Source organism: Neopsephotus bourkii, unplaced genomic scaffold, assembly GCF_033783945.1.
Source record: "Neopsephotus bourkii isolate Nb327-2 ecotype Australia unplaced genomic scaffold, CSIRO-AGI_Nbou_v1 NB_659, whole genome shotgun sequence".
Classification (NCBI taxonomy): Eukaryota; Metazoa; Chordata; class Aves; order Psittaciformes; family Psittacidae; genus Neopsephotus; species Neopsephotus bourkii.
The window spans coordinates 3,571,793-3,587,273 of NW_026901158.1; the positions used below are offsets into that span (position 1 = coordinate 3,571,793).

At 45.0% G+C, this 15,481-nt stretch overlaps 1 long non-coding RNA gene across 2 annotated transcripts; it reads left to right on the top strand.

The window, feature by feature from the left end:
- Positions 1-261: 261 nt before the first annotated feature.
- LOC133211721 (uncharacterized) lies at positions 262-8,555 on the top strand. Of its 2 annotated transcripts, none has more exons than XR_009725267.1 (3): positions 262-344; positions 6,085-6,158; positions 7,969-8,555. It is a non-coding gene; the product is annotated as an uncharacterized LOC133211721 (long non-coding RNA). The 2 variants fall into 2 exon arrangements; XR_009725266.1 differs by lacking the exon at positions 262-344 and adding an exon at positions 547-673.
- Positions 8,556-15,481: the final 6,926 nt, after the last annotated feature.

Sequence of the window (15,481 nt, forward strand, 5' to 3'; positions counted from 1 at the left end):
GTCAACAGGACCGAGCCTCATTGGGAAAGGAAAGAGCAAGTCTGCTCAGCAGCACTTAAACACACTGCTGACACATTATTGAATTGTTTGTATTGCTCAGTTGGCATCTGGTGCAAAGCATTTCCCTTAGTTTAGCTTCTTGTCTTCCATGCTGAGCGAACACAGCAGAGCTTTGTGATGTGGTGAGCTCCCGGGCTGAACTGTCCTGCACCCCTCCTGCCATCCATCCTCGGGGACCCCAGGTTGGAAAGGAAACAAAATAAACCAGATCACATCCCAGATTTGCTCTGCTCACGCAATGTCTATGCTGACCCTGCCCATGTGAATGCAATGGTGCCAGAGGGGTAGGCTGCAGGGGTGGTGGTGCAGGAGCCTCCGGGGCTGAGGATGCTCCAGTGGAGGAGAGGGTAGCACGATGTGCTCCTGGGGTGAGGTTCACCAGCACAGCCCAGCACAGTGCATGGTGCTGACCCTGCGCTCCCATCACAGCACAGGAGCTGCGTGTAATGAGGCCCTGTGCGGATATTGATATGACAGAACAAAAGGCCAAGGTGCAGTAAGGACAGCAATCCGCAGGTCTCAGTCCATTTGTTTTTCACACCAAATCCATCACGGTAATGGGTCACCTTTCCGTGGCAGCTCATGATTACCTGCTTACTGGGCAGCACGGCAGGTATGCGGCAGGCCAGGGCATGGAGGGAGTAGGTGTGGGACACATCTCCTGCCACCCCGGGGATTTATGGCAGGTCAGTGCTGCATGTTTCCCTGATAGATCAAGTGGATTGGAGTTTATTTGGGTCACAGCAACCGGCGTTGTTTGCTGTGACAAAAGACTGATGGGGAAAGCTGCATGGGGAGCTGCCTCTGGAGGGGCTCTGGGGAGCTGCTGGCTGGGAAGTGGGGTGTCCTTGGGTAAGGAGCTGGGCTGAACCCCACTTCACTGCCCCACGGTTGTCCCTCATTGAGCTGCCCCTGCACTCACCCTCAGCAGCAGCATCCTGGTGTGGGGAAGGCACAAAGGGGTCTTCTATTATGGCACAGCCTCCTCAAATCCCTTCATCCCAGCGCTGCATCCCCATCATGCTGCCCGCCCTCCTCCTCCTCAGCAATAGCTCAGGGCATGGTGAACATCTGAAGCAAGGGCAGCAGCCTGGGGACACCTTTCCCCACCAGGAAGACAGGACCAGACCCCCGGCATATTGGTCCAGCAGTGCCGCAGCTGCGGCTGAGGAGGAAAAATGTTCCTTTCTGTGGCATCCTGCTCACACACGTTCCTGTTTAATATTCATGCACCAAAATGAGACAAGTGCTTAATGAGATCAGCCATGAGTTTCATTTGAACTCCACCAGCAAAGGAGTCCTCCAAATTGCTTTGCAGTGGATGTGCTAAAAAGTTTAATATTGGCATGCTGATAACCTCTGCGGGTACCTCGGTGTGCGATGCACGAAGGTGTTTTCAGCCACTCTCCATCGTGATGGAGAAGAGAGAGATGGAAATCAGTGCTTATTAAAAACATCCCTCCACGTGCTTCACTAGAGGTGTGAGCAGGCTCAGTACCATCACTATGAGTGCATAGGTTGCATCTGCTGTTCTGCAGGTTGCCCACCCCTTAGTTAGTGTTAATGCTATCAGAGAATGCACAGACAATAGCTAAACAATGCTCATTATTTCATTGCATAGAAAAAGCCCAGCCTAGGAAGACAGAGCTAAATCTCACAGCATCTTAAAGCATGGAAGCCATCTGTGATAAGGACGGTTGCCTTTCAAAGATAAGGAAATGAAATTGAAGCATATTATACATAAATGGCTTCGGGCAATGAATCATTCTGCAGCATCCTCACTGTTGGATTGTGGCCATCACAAAGAAAATAGTAATAATGATAGTAACAGTAATTAATACTGTGGGTCCTTTTCGCTGTTCCTGGCTGGAGGGCCCTCAGCCGGATCCCAGACACTAGGCCGGGAACAGTAAACATACATTTATGGTAATTTTATTTGAACTCTTGAGAATACGTCCCACACCACTATGATTTGATGGCTTATTAAACCCTGCAGGGTACCTTCTCAGGATGGGAGTGCTAGGAGCAGTTGGAGGGAGAGAGAGAGCCATCAGCAGGGACCAGCATCATTTCCCTCCTAATTAAAAGTCAAAATGTCATCTAGGTTTTTGTATTGTAATTGCAATGGTCATTGCAAAGACACCATGAAATCTGGCTGCATTAGCGCTTCTTTGGGGGGAGGTCTGGTGAATGAAGATGTATTGAAGGCTGTTTTCTGGCATTCTTCTTGTACAAGTCCAGGCTTTAAGTGCAGTAAATGAGCCCCCTGCCAAGAGCTCACCTCACCTCTGGGCCCCCTGCGCCCCCCCCCAACTATATCAGGGGACTTGAATGGGGGAAAAAAAATCCTACATTCCAACCCTAAATGATACCAGTAAGTTTGTGCAAGCTTATGTAAATCACACAAAAAGTGACAAGTTTTCCTATTAAAAGATAATTGTAATCAGGGTGCTGGACGTGCGGTGCACTGATGATTGGAGATAGACGGGCAGCGTGAAAAGATGGATCGTTTTAATTTGCACCAATTAAATTGAAGTTCATGGGATCATCTTCTTCAATCTTCATGAATACTTTATTTTCTGGCTGCTATGGAGCTATTAAAAAGAATGATTGAGCCAAGAGCTAGGCATAGTATATTTTATGAAATATCACCTTTAAAGAATTTGAGTGCGCCATTTTCATAATGAGTTTTCTAGTACCTAATACCCTTCTATATTACTACATTTTTAAAGTGGATTGATCTGGAAAGTGCAGAAAGTGCAGGTAATGATACATTTTGCTAGGATAAGGTGGCTGATAATGTATCATGTTACTGCTCTGAGAATAATAGATTGCCTTGTGTTTGAGATGTGGCATTCTTATTTTGGTGCTTGCCTTCTGCAGACAAGGGGAGTCCTCTATGTCTCTGGAAAAAAAAATGTTTAATTGTTGGTGCAATTTCCTTCTTGTTTCTTCTTTGTCTGTTCTGTGTAGTTTGTGACCTCAGAAACAGATTTCTGAGGTTTAAGGGAAGCTGTTCTCAGGTATGCATTTGTCTTGATGGATGTTGTTAGAACACAACAGCATGTAGGAGACTACACACTATGGGAGATAAAGAAATACACAACCCTATATTATTTACCAGTGCCTCACATTCTCTTCCCAAGAGGAATGAGTGATGATAGCTTCAAAAGGATAAGTCAATGAGAAGGGTGGTCATCTCTCACTCACAACTGCCAAAAAGGCCCCAAGTCTCACTATTTCACACACAGACAAATCAAAAGCTTAACAGGAAACCGATGGTGCTCAGCTTTGTGCTGGATTGGAGCCTATCCTGCTCTGCTCACCAGCTTTTGTGACTGCAGATCTGAGGAATTTCTCTTGAGGTGCTCCAAACTCCCACAACTGCTCTGCTCTTGTCCAGGTCTCTGCTCTGGCTGAAGTGGTACCCTGATTACTATTGCTCTGAGTGCGGACACCATCACCCATGCCTGTGAAAGCTGGCCAGAGCATCTGTCTGTGAAAAGCCACTGTGAAAGCCCACAGCATCTGTCAAGCTTGGATTGGTACCAGTTTGGCAATTGCACTCTTATATTGCAAGTAACTTGCTTTAAAGTTACACTTGATAAAGTGTGGACAAATACACAGGAGTCCACGGTCCCTTCAGTGCCTGCAGGATCAAGTGCTTGGGTTTGTTTCCATCACCACAGAGCTGGGAGGTGCCACCCTTTAGGGAAGTGCTAATTGGAGCAAGCAGGTTCAGGACTGCCAAGCTCATACTACTTCAGGAACAAGCGAGCACATCCCATGGGGATGGCCTGCAGCTAACATGCACTGGTCCCAATTCCCAAGGGTGCATCCTCAGCACCGCAAGTCACAGCAACATGATGCCATCTCTCTCTACATAGGTTTAAGCAACAGCAATCATAATTAACCCTGCTAATTAATCAGGGCATAACATATTAATTGCTAGCACACGAGGCTCCAATTGAGCAGGTGCTGTGTGGGAATCTAATGGGATAATGAACTGACTAGGCAGTGCCACGTGCAGTGGAGTGCGCATCACTTGGAGGGGTGGGCTTGGCAAAACTTCGAATGCTCCTGAGAAAGCATCGGAGGAAAATGGAAGCCACTGAGCTTTAGGCACCTTATAGACAGATCTTGCAGTTAGACCTACGCGTGAGTTACTTAATGCAGTTCACTATTAAAAAAATAAAAGTGAATTTTTGGTCATTAGTTATACAGACATTACTGTTTCCTGCAAGTTTTCTCTTTTTTTTTGACGGGAGAAGGGGGCCATCTAGTTTGTGGTTTTTTTCTATTAGGAGCATAAAGCCCCAACACCAGAGAAATGCTTTGCTACCTCATAATAAACATCTTTATTTGGCAGAAGGAATTATCCAAGCTCTCCACTGGCCTTGCTCAGGAGATCTCCCAGCCTGATGGAGAGTAGCAGAGCCAGGCAGGCAAAGCACAGAAGCATCCCCAGACACCCAGTCACCGACACTGGTCAGTGCAAAACTAGGGCCAGGCTCTCCCCTTGTCCTCATGTTTGTCCACCTTCGTATCCCCAGTATTTAATAATGTTTTATATGTGGCAAGAACATCCACTAGGATTGCACAGGACCCTCAGTGATCTGCTTCACCATTGTTTAGTTTAATTGTCCTAAAATTGGCAATAGATTAAAAGAAAATAATTATCCCTAATTATGTTAATTAAATGGCTAATTCATTAACTAGCTTAACATCTTTTCCTTGGACCATCTCTGCTCTGCAAGATTGTGCTTCCAAGAGGAAACGCCAGGCGCTTGCTGCATTCTGTGTAAACTAAGTTGCAGCGTGTTTAGCGTGAGCTGTATGAACAAAATCCCCTCATTATTCAGATGACAGAACAAAACTATAAATAGTGGATCGCAATTAAAATCAGAACAATTACTTTTTATCCATTATGCTGCCTTTTGCACAATAGCAGCCTATAAAAGGAAAAAGCACAGTCCTTTTAGATCTCTCTCTCTCTCCCTCTCTCTCTCCCCCCTTATCCAGAACTGTAGCTGGCTTGCTAATTAGGAAGCTTTTGAATTAGATTATTTGCATGTCTGAACAGGGCTAGGGTATTAAACATCCCCGAGGACATACTATAATAACCTCTTCAGTGGCTTTTAGGATCCCTAAGGAACCAGGAACTCTGAAAAAAAAACTCCAAAAGGAGGGAAAGTGCATAACGATTTCATCCAATTAGGTATGGATTAGTCGGCTCTGTGTCTTTGAATCCTGCTCACTGTGAGAAGGTGTTCTCCTTCAGGAACATTTGACAAAATCATCGGGGAAATTATAATGCAGTACCTAAATGAAACTGCAATACCTTAGTTTCTCCTCCAAGAAAAAAATAAACTACAAAATCAATACGGTGGTGTATAAAGTAAAAAGAAATGCCCCAGTCACTTTATTGCTTAGCTGCAAGCATAGTCTGTGTTTATAGCATCCATGAGTGACTATCAAAGTCAGACTCCAAAGGACAAATGCTGCTGCTTCTATGATTGGCTGCAGCACATTTTAATTTTTAAATACCACTGGTATTATCCCCTTCACAATGGCTTTTCCACACTCTTCCAGTTTGAAGAAATCACCAGCCCATTTATATTTAACAAGACAATTAAGCTGCCCGAGCTCGCCAAATGCAGCGGCAGTTTGCAGCAAGGCCCCTCCAGGATGCTGGGACTGGTACCGGGCACACTGTTCCTGTGTGCTGTGGATGCTGCTGTGGGTCTGTTCTCCAAACAGCCCCCACTGGGCTGCAGAAGGGCAAAAAGCTGCTGCTCCCACCACACATTCAATCTGTGCATGCAGCCTGCAGCTATTGCATAGGAGCAATGAAGGGCAGCAGGGCCGGTGCCCCCTCTGTGAACATGGTGATTTAGGAGAGAGAAGTAAGACCCCAGCACGACACAAGGGAAGGAGAGCAGCAGCAACTGTGCAAGCAAGGCGGAACTGGGATTTGCACTGAGCCCATTGATTTTACCTTTTTTTCTTTGTTTTGTTTTTAAGTGCTGAGATCTAATTTGGAGGCACTGAAAGTAGAGCTTCATGAGAAGTATGATTATTAGAAAATGCCTGTGGAGGTAAGCCATGCTTATAAGACTGCACCTGCAGGGACCACTCAGTGTCACCTCTGCACTACATCCTGCTGCTTGGATTGGAAGCCCGGATATTAGTATCTAATTGGAATGGATTTCCAGAACAGCAATAAGAGAAGCTATCTAGGAAACTGAACAGAGAATCATAGAATCGCTTAGGTTAGGAAAGACTTTTAAGTTTATCAAGTCCAACTGATAAGCCAGCACTGACAAGTCCACCCCTAAACCATGTCCCTTAGCGCAGCATCTACGTGTCTTTTACACACCTCCAGGGACGGTGATTCCACCACGTACCCTGGGTAGCCTGTGCTGTGCTTGACAATCCTTTTGGGTAAGAAATTGTTCCCACTATTCAGTCTAAACTCCCCCTGCCACAGCTTGAGGCTGTTTCCTCTTGTCCCATTGCTTGTTAGTTGGGAGAAGAGACAGACCCTGACCTCACTACAACCCCATTTCAGGTAGTTATAAAGAGCGATAAGGTCTCCCCTTTTCTCAAGGCTATACCCCCCCCGCTTCCCCTTATAAATCTTTAAATGTATGGATAAACTGCCAGTGATGGTGTGTGCAGGTAGTGTATGGCTTTGCATACTTTGAGCCATAATGTTCAAGCAACACTGCAACAGCCTCCCCTTACCAAAGCAATCCGTTCTTGGGTAACGGTGAAGTGATTTCTGACTGTCAGATATGAAGGGATTCCCCTCACCACAGCCTTCTCTTGGCCACCAATATTTAGCTTAGGCCTCTCCTCGTCTTCTCTGCCAGGCACATCACTCCACCTCATGCAAGAATGTCACTCCTTATACTCTGAACTTCTGCCTTTCACCTCCTGTCCATGCTCCTTGCTCCCATGCTGGGAAGGGGAGCGAGGGCAACTCCTGCTGTAGCCTGTCCTGGTGACACCAGCAATGGTTTCACATTCTTCATGTTTTCTCTGCTCTTCCCATTCTCATTCCTTGGAGCCTATGACCTCCTTTTTGCCATTTGGCTTTGAAGATGTTGTTCAAGGTCTCAGCAATGACCAGCTTCCCAAATCAACCAGTTATATGCTGGGGAAGTTCTGAGTTTCAGAGTATTCATATTTATCAACATCAGCCTTCACTAGCTATCCCATCATTCATTCTTTTGTATGGCCAAATTCCTTTCAATTTCTTTCATCTATTCTGAACTTAACTAATCTACACAACTGTTTCCTTTTCCAGGTCAGTAATTAATATATTAATGTCATTAGATTGAGTGTGTAACCATGTAGCACACTGCTAGTGACCCTTTACATTGATTAATAAAAGACTATCTACCACTTTTGTTTCCTTCCTCTTAGTCCATCTTATTGATTCATAATGCTACTGTATCTCTTACCCCCATTTTTATCTTGTTTCCTAAGAAATCCTGTGGGAAGACCTCATTAAAAGCCTTTTGAAAGTCTAAAAATATGTCAAGATATTCTCTTTTATCCATTTATATATTGGTAGGTTCAAAGTATTCTAACAGATTAATGAGACATGATTTTCCACAGCAGAAACTGTGTTGATTGGAAGTGATCTTCAAGGTATTTTATCATTCTATATTTAATAAATGTTTAAACCATTTTGCCAGATACCTGTGCAAAGCTGAATGGTGTCTAATATCCTGGATTACACTTAGAGTCTTTTAAAAATGTATAATATATCTATAAAACCCCTCTGTTCTTCTTCCACAAAGGGGAAACAGTGCAAATGTTGCTGCTGTGTTCATTTTTTCTTCCTCTTAAACGCAGTGGATATCTAAATATGTGGCCCTTTATTTTCTCTCCAATCAGCTCCAAGATGAGACACAGTGAATATGTAAATAGACTGTAAATTTGTCTCCTTATGAATAGAGGTACGCTACCATCCCCAGAACAGCTGATTGACATAGCTGCCCCCTGCACCCTCAGAGCTGGGATGGAAGCAGTACACATCCTGCAGGTTATAAACCTTCACCTTTCCACCCAGAATTACTCAGGCCTCCTCTACAGACCCACCATTGAAACTCTGGATACCCTCTACTTCCTTGGAGTTTGCTCATTTTTCCATGGGTTTTGATGAGAAATCTTTAACATTATTCCCCACTATCATTTTATTGTAAAAATGAGCGTGTCAAAGTTTGAAGATTGAAACTGTAAAACACTTTTTTTCCCTTCTCTGCTAATTTCTTTGAAATGAATACCATCTTAATTACAACCCGCTGTTTGTTATGAAACAAATTACTGGGAAATTATTTGTCCTTTCAGTTGCTTATGTCTCTGCTTTACAAAAATGGAAACACCTTACAAAATCCCCTGCAGGCTTAGACCTTTCCAGCACTCCACTCACAGGTACCTCATAGCACAGGGACAAGGAACAGGCGACCTCTCTTTACAGTGTGCTTGTAGAGGTGTTTGTGGTGGGAGGATGATGTCAGTTGATGTGGTACAGCTGCACCATGAAGACTGGTTATGGGCATCACTTGGAGATGTCCAGGGGAGAAGTCCAGAAGAGCAACAAGAGGAGAAAGATAACCCCAAAGAGCAGTGAGGATAGCTGCCCTGCTTCGTGCCCTGCTGCCTCTTCACCACTGCAGGCAGGGTGATAATTAATGCATTTGTCCCAGTTCTGTTTTCAACTATAGAAACAACACAGAACTCATAAATCAACCCAGCTTCATCTATAGCCAGAATGCGCTTTGAAAACGAAGCGTGTGAGCCTGTGTGCATCGTGTGCTCCCGAGCTCAGAATACCCCGAGACCGCCTGGAAATCTTGACATAAATGGAATACGAGATAGGCCCTTTAAATTGGTAAGCAGGAGATTAAAAAAGGAAAAAAGAATGAAAGTTCCCTGCAGCCTAATCACATCTCTTTGGGAAATTCCCGCACCAACCCAGCCGTGAAGCCAGCACAAATCAATGTGGCCCAGGGGATCAACATTTTACATATATATAAAAAATTGTAAACATCTTTTATGTATGCAATGTAATAACTACACTCAGCATCATGGGCTTTAAAAGCAAATGTTATGGGCAGTTGTATTGCAATAAAGTGGTTAAATGGGAAAGCTTTGAAGGGCTGATAATTTGTACTCTTTTCTTTACTGAACCAACTTATTCTTGAACGAATGTGACAAACTAAAACATTCTTCTATAGGAAGGTCCTGAGGGACCACGGGACAGGAGCAACCAGTGTCCATCCTAATGACTGACTAGCTGTATCGTGCTCCCCAGCCTGGTTTGGTGTGCTCTTGTATCACTCCAGTTGATTTATACACAGAGTAGGTGCTGCTATTAAAATGGTCCCTGAAACCGGTCAGACTTTCCCCTGCTGTACCTGGTGGCTATAAAACCCCATCTAGGAAAATATAAATTAATACTTTAAAAATTTATTACCCAATAAAATTAGCAATCAAGTACTATTTCTGACTCGCAAATAAAAGCAGTGGTGCAGGTTTGCACTGTGCCACACTAATTAGCGCTGCGCAAGTATTCTCCAGGGCCATGTCACAGCTCCTTCTGGGCCAAAAATCAAAGTGAAGCTATGGGTCTGGTGCACTAAATGGACAGTAAATAACACATTCACTGCCCTTAATTATTTAACAGGAACAGCAGTGACCCAAGATAACATAAAATATGTACAAAAATACTGTATGGGAATGCAGAGCTGCTGAAGGTGTTGATTTTCTTACACTGGAGATAGAAGTTGTCCCTTCATATAAACAGGAAGCAGTTCTGTCCTCAGTGCACTTCTAAGGGGCCTCAGCTCTTTCTAGAGATGAGACGTGATTTCACTTCCCCACGCAGTGCAGGGTTTCTCTCTTTATAGAATCACAGAATAGTTAGTGTTAGAAAGGACCTTAAGATCATCTACTGGTGAGACTAATTATTTCATCTTATTATCATACTCTGGGACATGTACCTTACAGGATTGTCTGCCCCTTCTCCCTTTATTCTCATGGGGCTTTGCCCTCTTCTTGCAACACAGGTACTGTCTAGCTCCATGCACAGCTCTGGCATTCAGCATTTAACAAGCAACAGAGAAATGCACCTCTTGGCACAGTTAACTTTAATTTCTCCTCTGAGATTTGGCCCCAAGCTTTACACAGTGACAGGGGGCCCTACTCAATGCCTCTTGCTGCTGCTTTTCAACACGGGTGGGGAATAGCTGAGTGCTCTCATGGCATCCAGATGCCCTTGGATAGAGCAGTGTTTCCTGGCCATGCAGTTAGCCTGGTCTTGCAGAAGGACCAGTGATCCTTCACAGACATGGCCATGTCTGCCATTCCCAATACACCAGGTCTCCTCTCTGTGCACTTGCAAGTGTCTTCTCTGATTCCCTAGCCCAGCCAGCCTGGGAAACCTCTGGGCACAGGGGTGCTTGGACTCTGGCTACTGGGGGCTGATGCTGTAGGTCATTATATTATGGGAAGGATTGATGCCACAGACAGGACATGGTGTGATGTTCTGGCCTCCTCCAAGGGGGTTTGCAGCATCCACAGGACTCAGCAAGAGGTTCCCCTTGGTGGGCAGCGTCCAGGAACAGTTCTGTAATGGACAACAGTGAATTAAAAGTACCAGAGAGCCTTGTGGGGATTGAATAGTTGAAACTCCTTAATAAGCCAGCAATGATACAGCACTCACAGCCTGGACGTTACAGAACTGTTCATAAGCTGTTTACGATGGGGAGCCCAAGCTGAGAGCAGAGGCGCTGCGATGGCTCCTGCATCTTCCCTGGGCTTTGCAAATACGGCATAAATAATTCGTAAAGCATTGGAACATCTGAGGAGAAACTATCTCAGAATTTATTTATTTCCATAGGCCGTTTCAGGGAATTTTAAAAAGTTAAGTGCTTTACATAAATAACAGGAAATTAGTCTCCTAAGTCTTAAACTTGTATCAGCAGCTACGATCAGTCCTTCCCACTAATACTACCTTAACTGACAGATTGTATGATACGAAATTACTGCCCGGCACCAAGAATGCTTCATTTATAAAACCCCCCTTTCATGATGAATTAGAAGGAAAAGCTTCCCAGTATCACAGACTTTGGAAACGTTTATTAACAATTTGATAATACTGTATGTGGAGGCTTCATGCTCCTCAAATGACTCCTTAGCTTGGAGCAGAATGATTTCAGTCCGTTTGCTTTTAACTCCCTTGCATTTATCTTGCCTGAGTGTCTCCACTGGATATTGTTTACTCTTTGGATTAGTAAACTCAGGATTAATTCCACTGTTTATTGCTGAAAGTGGCAGTAAATCCAGTATCAGGGAGGGCCAGGAATCTGCTTAGCTATGCTACATGACCCTTTCATGGGCAATAAAAATACACACCTCCTAGTACGAAGGGATGTAGCACTAGGAGGCATAGCCTGTGTCGTTATGGCATGGGTGTGCACAGAAGCCCTTGCTTAGACCTTATTTTCATTAGAAATCATAGATTCTATAGGAGTTTTGGTGTCTCTCAAGGGAAAAGCCAGCCTCCAGTACAACTCTGGGGTCTGGCAGGAGCCTGGCAGTGCCTCACTCTTGCTCTAAAACCATTGTGTATCAGGAGGAAACAACGAGGGTTAAAGCAACAAAAGCTGGTGCGCTGCCTGCTTCCCGGCTCTCTGTAAGCCTGTTTCTTTCCTGCTGTAAATCAGCAGAGAGGAATGTGGGGCCAGGAGCTGAGGAGAGCTTGTTGGAAAGGTTACCTAAGTGAACCACGCAATTTTTTCCCCTCAACTTTGTTCCATCTTAAGGTAAAAGGTTCATGCGGAGGGCTATAAATTCCTGTCACATTTTGTTGTAATCTCTCTATGGTTTTATTACTTAAAATGCTGCACTCTCGAGACGGGGAATTTTCCAGGGGTTTGAGGCTGACACGGAGCCACATTTATATTGTGCAGAAGCTCCTCTGGAGTCTCCTTGAGACATGTGGCCGGCAAGCCCGGCGTGAAGGTCTTATCAGTCACTCCACCACGGAGTCAGACCATGAATTATATAGGGAATGGAGGTGGCTCCGTGAGAGCCGGATTGCGGGCTGCCGGGTGACAATAAACATGTCCCGGGAACGTGTCCTCCATCACTCAAGTTCAGATAGCAGATCTGGACCTTAACTACAGCTCCCCATCTCTAAATCTCCCTGTGACCTAAGTGGGAGATGGAGGTGAGTCTCAAGGATATCTGTCTGCAGGGAACTGGCTGAGGAAGTTTATAACAGAGCTCTGTCACACAGGAGAGAAGGGATGGCTCTGGCCATGGAGCTGGAATGATGGCAGAGCTCTGGATGGGCTTATTCTCCATCATTGGGCTTGCCATACTGTGCACCTAGGCTGGGTGACCTGTGGCTCAGGAGGGCCAAGGATGAGAACAAATTCCGCACTCTTCTCCATATGAAAGCAAAGCAAGGGCACAAGTTGTCCCCAGGCTTGGACCTAGGATGGACACCCAGCCCTTGTGCAGAGCCCAAGTGGCTCCCCACAGAGACAAGGAATAAATCACTTAATCCAGTGCCTAAATTAAAATAATAATAAGAAAGAGTATAAATGCAAAGTGTTAATGAAGTAATGAAGGAAAGCGGCATGCTCAGTGCCACAGCTAAATACAGCCATTAAAACCCATAACCTCTGTAAAATTTGTGATAAAATTACAATTTAATTTTATAAAGATAATTTATTAGCTAATACCTCATTGCACATGTTAATAGCTTGTGCTTAAATAATAGTAATCTTGATTGCTATGCGGTCATTAAGCTATTTTTTTTTTCCCTTACATACTGTTTAACTGACCGTTTTGTATGTGGTTTGGGAAGAAAAAAGTAATTATTGAAGTCTTAAGCAGTGAGTTAATTTCTAATGAAAGGATAATTTTATTCCAATGATTTTACATTTAATTAACTAAAGCTACATGTAATTTGAAGTTCTAAGGCAGTGCTGATTCATGTGTGTATTGGACAGAAGGAAATGCCGTGAGAATCCCCAGCCTCAGTGGGATGCAGAGGATGAGGGGAGGAGGCATCAGCACCAGCAGTGGGAATGACAGGATGTAACAACCCCATAAAGTGACTTTGAGGAATTTCATGTGGTTTTGTGCCACATTGAGGTGGAGGTTGGAGCTGAACTTGGAAGTGATGCAGTGATGGTTTCAGACTCTCTGAAGTGGCTTTTGCACTATAAGGATTATGAAAGGAGGATGGGAGAAGGTGGGAAGTGCAGAGGAACACTGGTGTGTGGTGTGGGGCAAGTTCTGCCCCAGGCGATCCCTCTTCCTGCACTGCCCAGCTGAAAGCATACAGCTCTTCCAGTTGGAAAACTGCAGAAAAGTTGGGAGAAAACACTCCACATAAAATAAAAACATAATTTCAGGGATGGAGGAAGAAAAAGAGCAAAACCATAGAGAAAATTGTGCTTTTGTCAGTCTGAAAGTGCTTGGATTTGATACATTCACTCTCTTTCACTTTTGGTTCCAGTCAGTTTTTACATGTAAAAAAGTACTTCTTGACACAAAATGCCAGAAAATTCCCTAAAAGAAGCAGTGAATTGCAAAGAGCCAAGATCAAGCAGTGGCAGTTTTTGCATCCCTCCCACCCTGTTTGTTTTATATCTGCGCTCATTTCCTGCCATTTCAGCATCTCCCTCGAGCATCTTGGACACCCTAGGCTACCCATGGCAACCCCAGCAGGTCCTGCAAGGACCGGTGGCACCATCGGCATGACAGGGTGCCCGGCAACACCCGCTCCCATCGGTTATCCCCTGTGTCGTGTAGGTGTTTCCATGCTGCAGGGGAAACGCTTGTCAGGTTATTGATAAACAACAGATCTGTGTCAGTGCAGATGCCTTTTTAATGGCATGTCCTAAGGTGCAGACATTAGGGTTATATCCTCCTGCCTCCCAGCGATCTGTGCAGCAATCACTCCTCCTCAAGCAGAGAGAGGGCTGCCACTGAACCTGCTTCCCCAGCCTTATTAATGCATCTCCCTTTCTCTAATGCAGACAAGGAAAGACAAAGCTGGAGCCCTGCACCATGCTGTGGGACTGTGGTGGGCTCAGGGGGGCTAAATGGGGGCAGGACCAATGCAGTATCTCGCTCAGGAAGAGGCTTAGGCAAGGTGATGGCAGGGATGAGGGATGTGAGGGATCGATGAGGAAGACTGGGAGCAGTTCAGGTATCATCACCCCAACTGTAAGCAGACACTTGGGGTGATTCATAGTGTTTCCTTCTGTACAAAACACACATGGATCAGCACCATACGCAGGACATTAACCCCACCATGGAAACTGTTATGTTTAGTGTCCCATCCTGGGGCAAAATCCTACCTTTGTACTGCTGATGTAAAGAAAACTCTCCAAATGGTTTCCTTTTGGATGTTTGGAATCAAAAATAGCTGATGTTTCAATACTGATCATTTGCGGCATAGTGTGTTTCAGAACTTCCAAAAGGGAAGTGTCCTGCCCTTGTCCAAACTAGTGGGAAAGTCTAAACGTGGTCTTTGTCCCCTCCAAGTCCCTGGGCTCCTTGGAGAGTTTTGATATGTGTATGAACACAGAGGTGTGACATACCTGCGTTACCTGAGGTGGTCACATCACATTGAACTGATTAGCTAATCTTCATTGATATCACTGTCTGCTCCAAAGGTGTTGAGCAAAGCAGCAACTGAAAGTTCCCTCCTAAAGTTTAGATCCTGCTTTCTCATGTGCACCAGGGTGCCAGGGACCTAGCACATGATTATGGAATCACTGCAGTTTAATCCAGTCTGGACCATGCAAAGCACAGGTGAAATCTCCTTCAAGGAGGTTCCTCTCCTCTGCGAAGGCTTGTGATGTACCCATCTCCCCACAGATTATCAGCAGGCATTGTATTTTTTGGTGTACCTCAAAGTGTTCAGTAACTGAATGAAGATCTATTCAGTCTTAAAGGGCTGTTTAAGACACTGTTCTTGAAGCCCTTGTATGGGCAGGGCAGAGTCCAAAGGCAGGGCTGGGGTCTGCCTTCACAGGACCCCCTCGTAGTGCCACTGCTGGTCCCCTCCATGTCCAGGGACCGCTCACCCTCAGAGCAGCCCATCCTCTGGGGCCACATCGCAGAATAATTCGCTCCCGTTGCAAGTGTGTCCTGATGACTTAATTATTTATAAGGAATGTTTTATCCCAGCTTTCAAACTAACACAAACAGATGTTGCCAGGCCAAAATGGCTCTTTTTTACTAGATCCTGATGGATAGTCACAGTGTGGAGTAACACAGCATTATCACAGCGGTCATGCCTGTGCATTGGTGGATTGCAGGGCACATCTCGCTGAATGAAGAGTCCTTTCTGCTTGCTCTTATCTTATTTGCAGAGCTC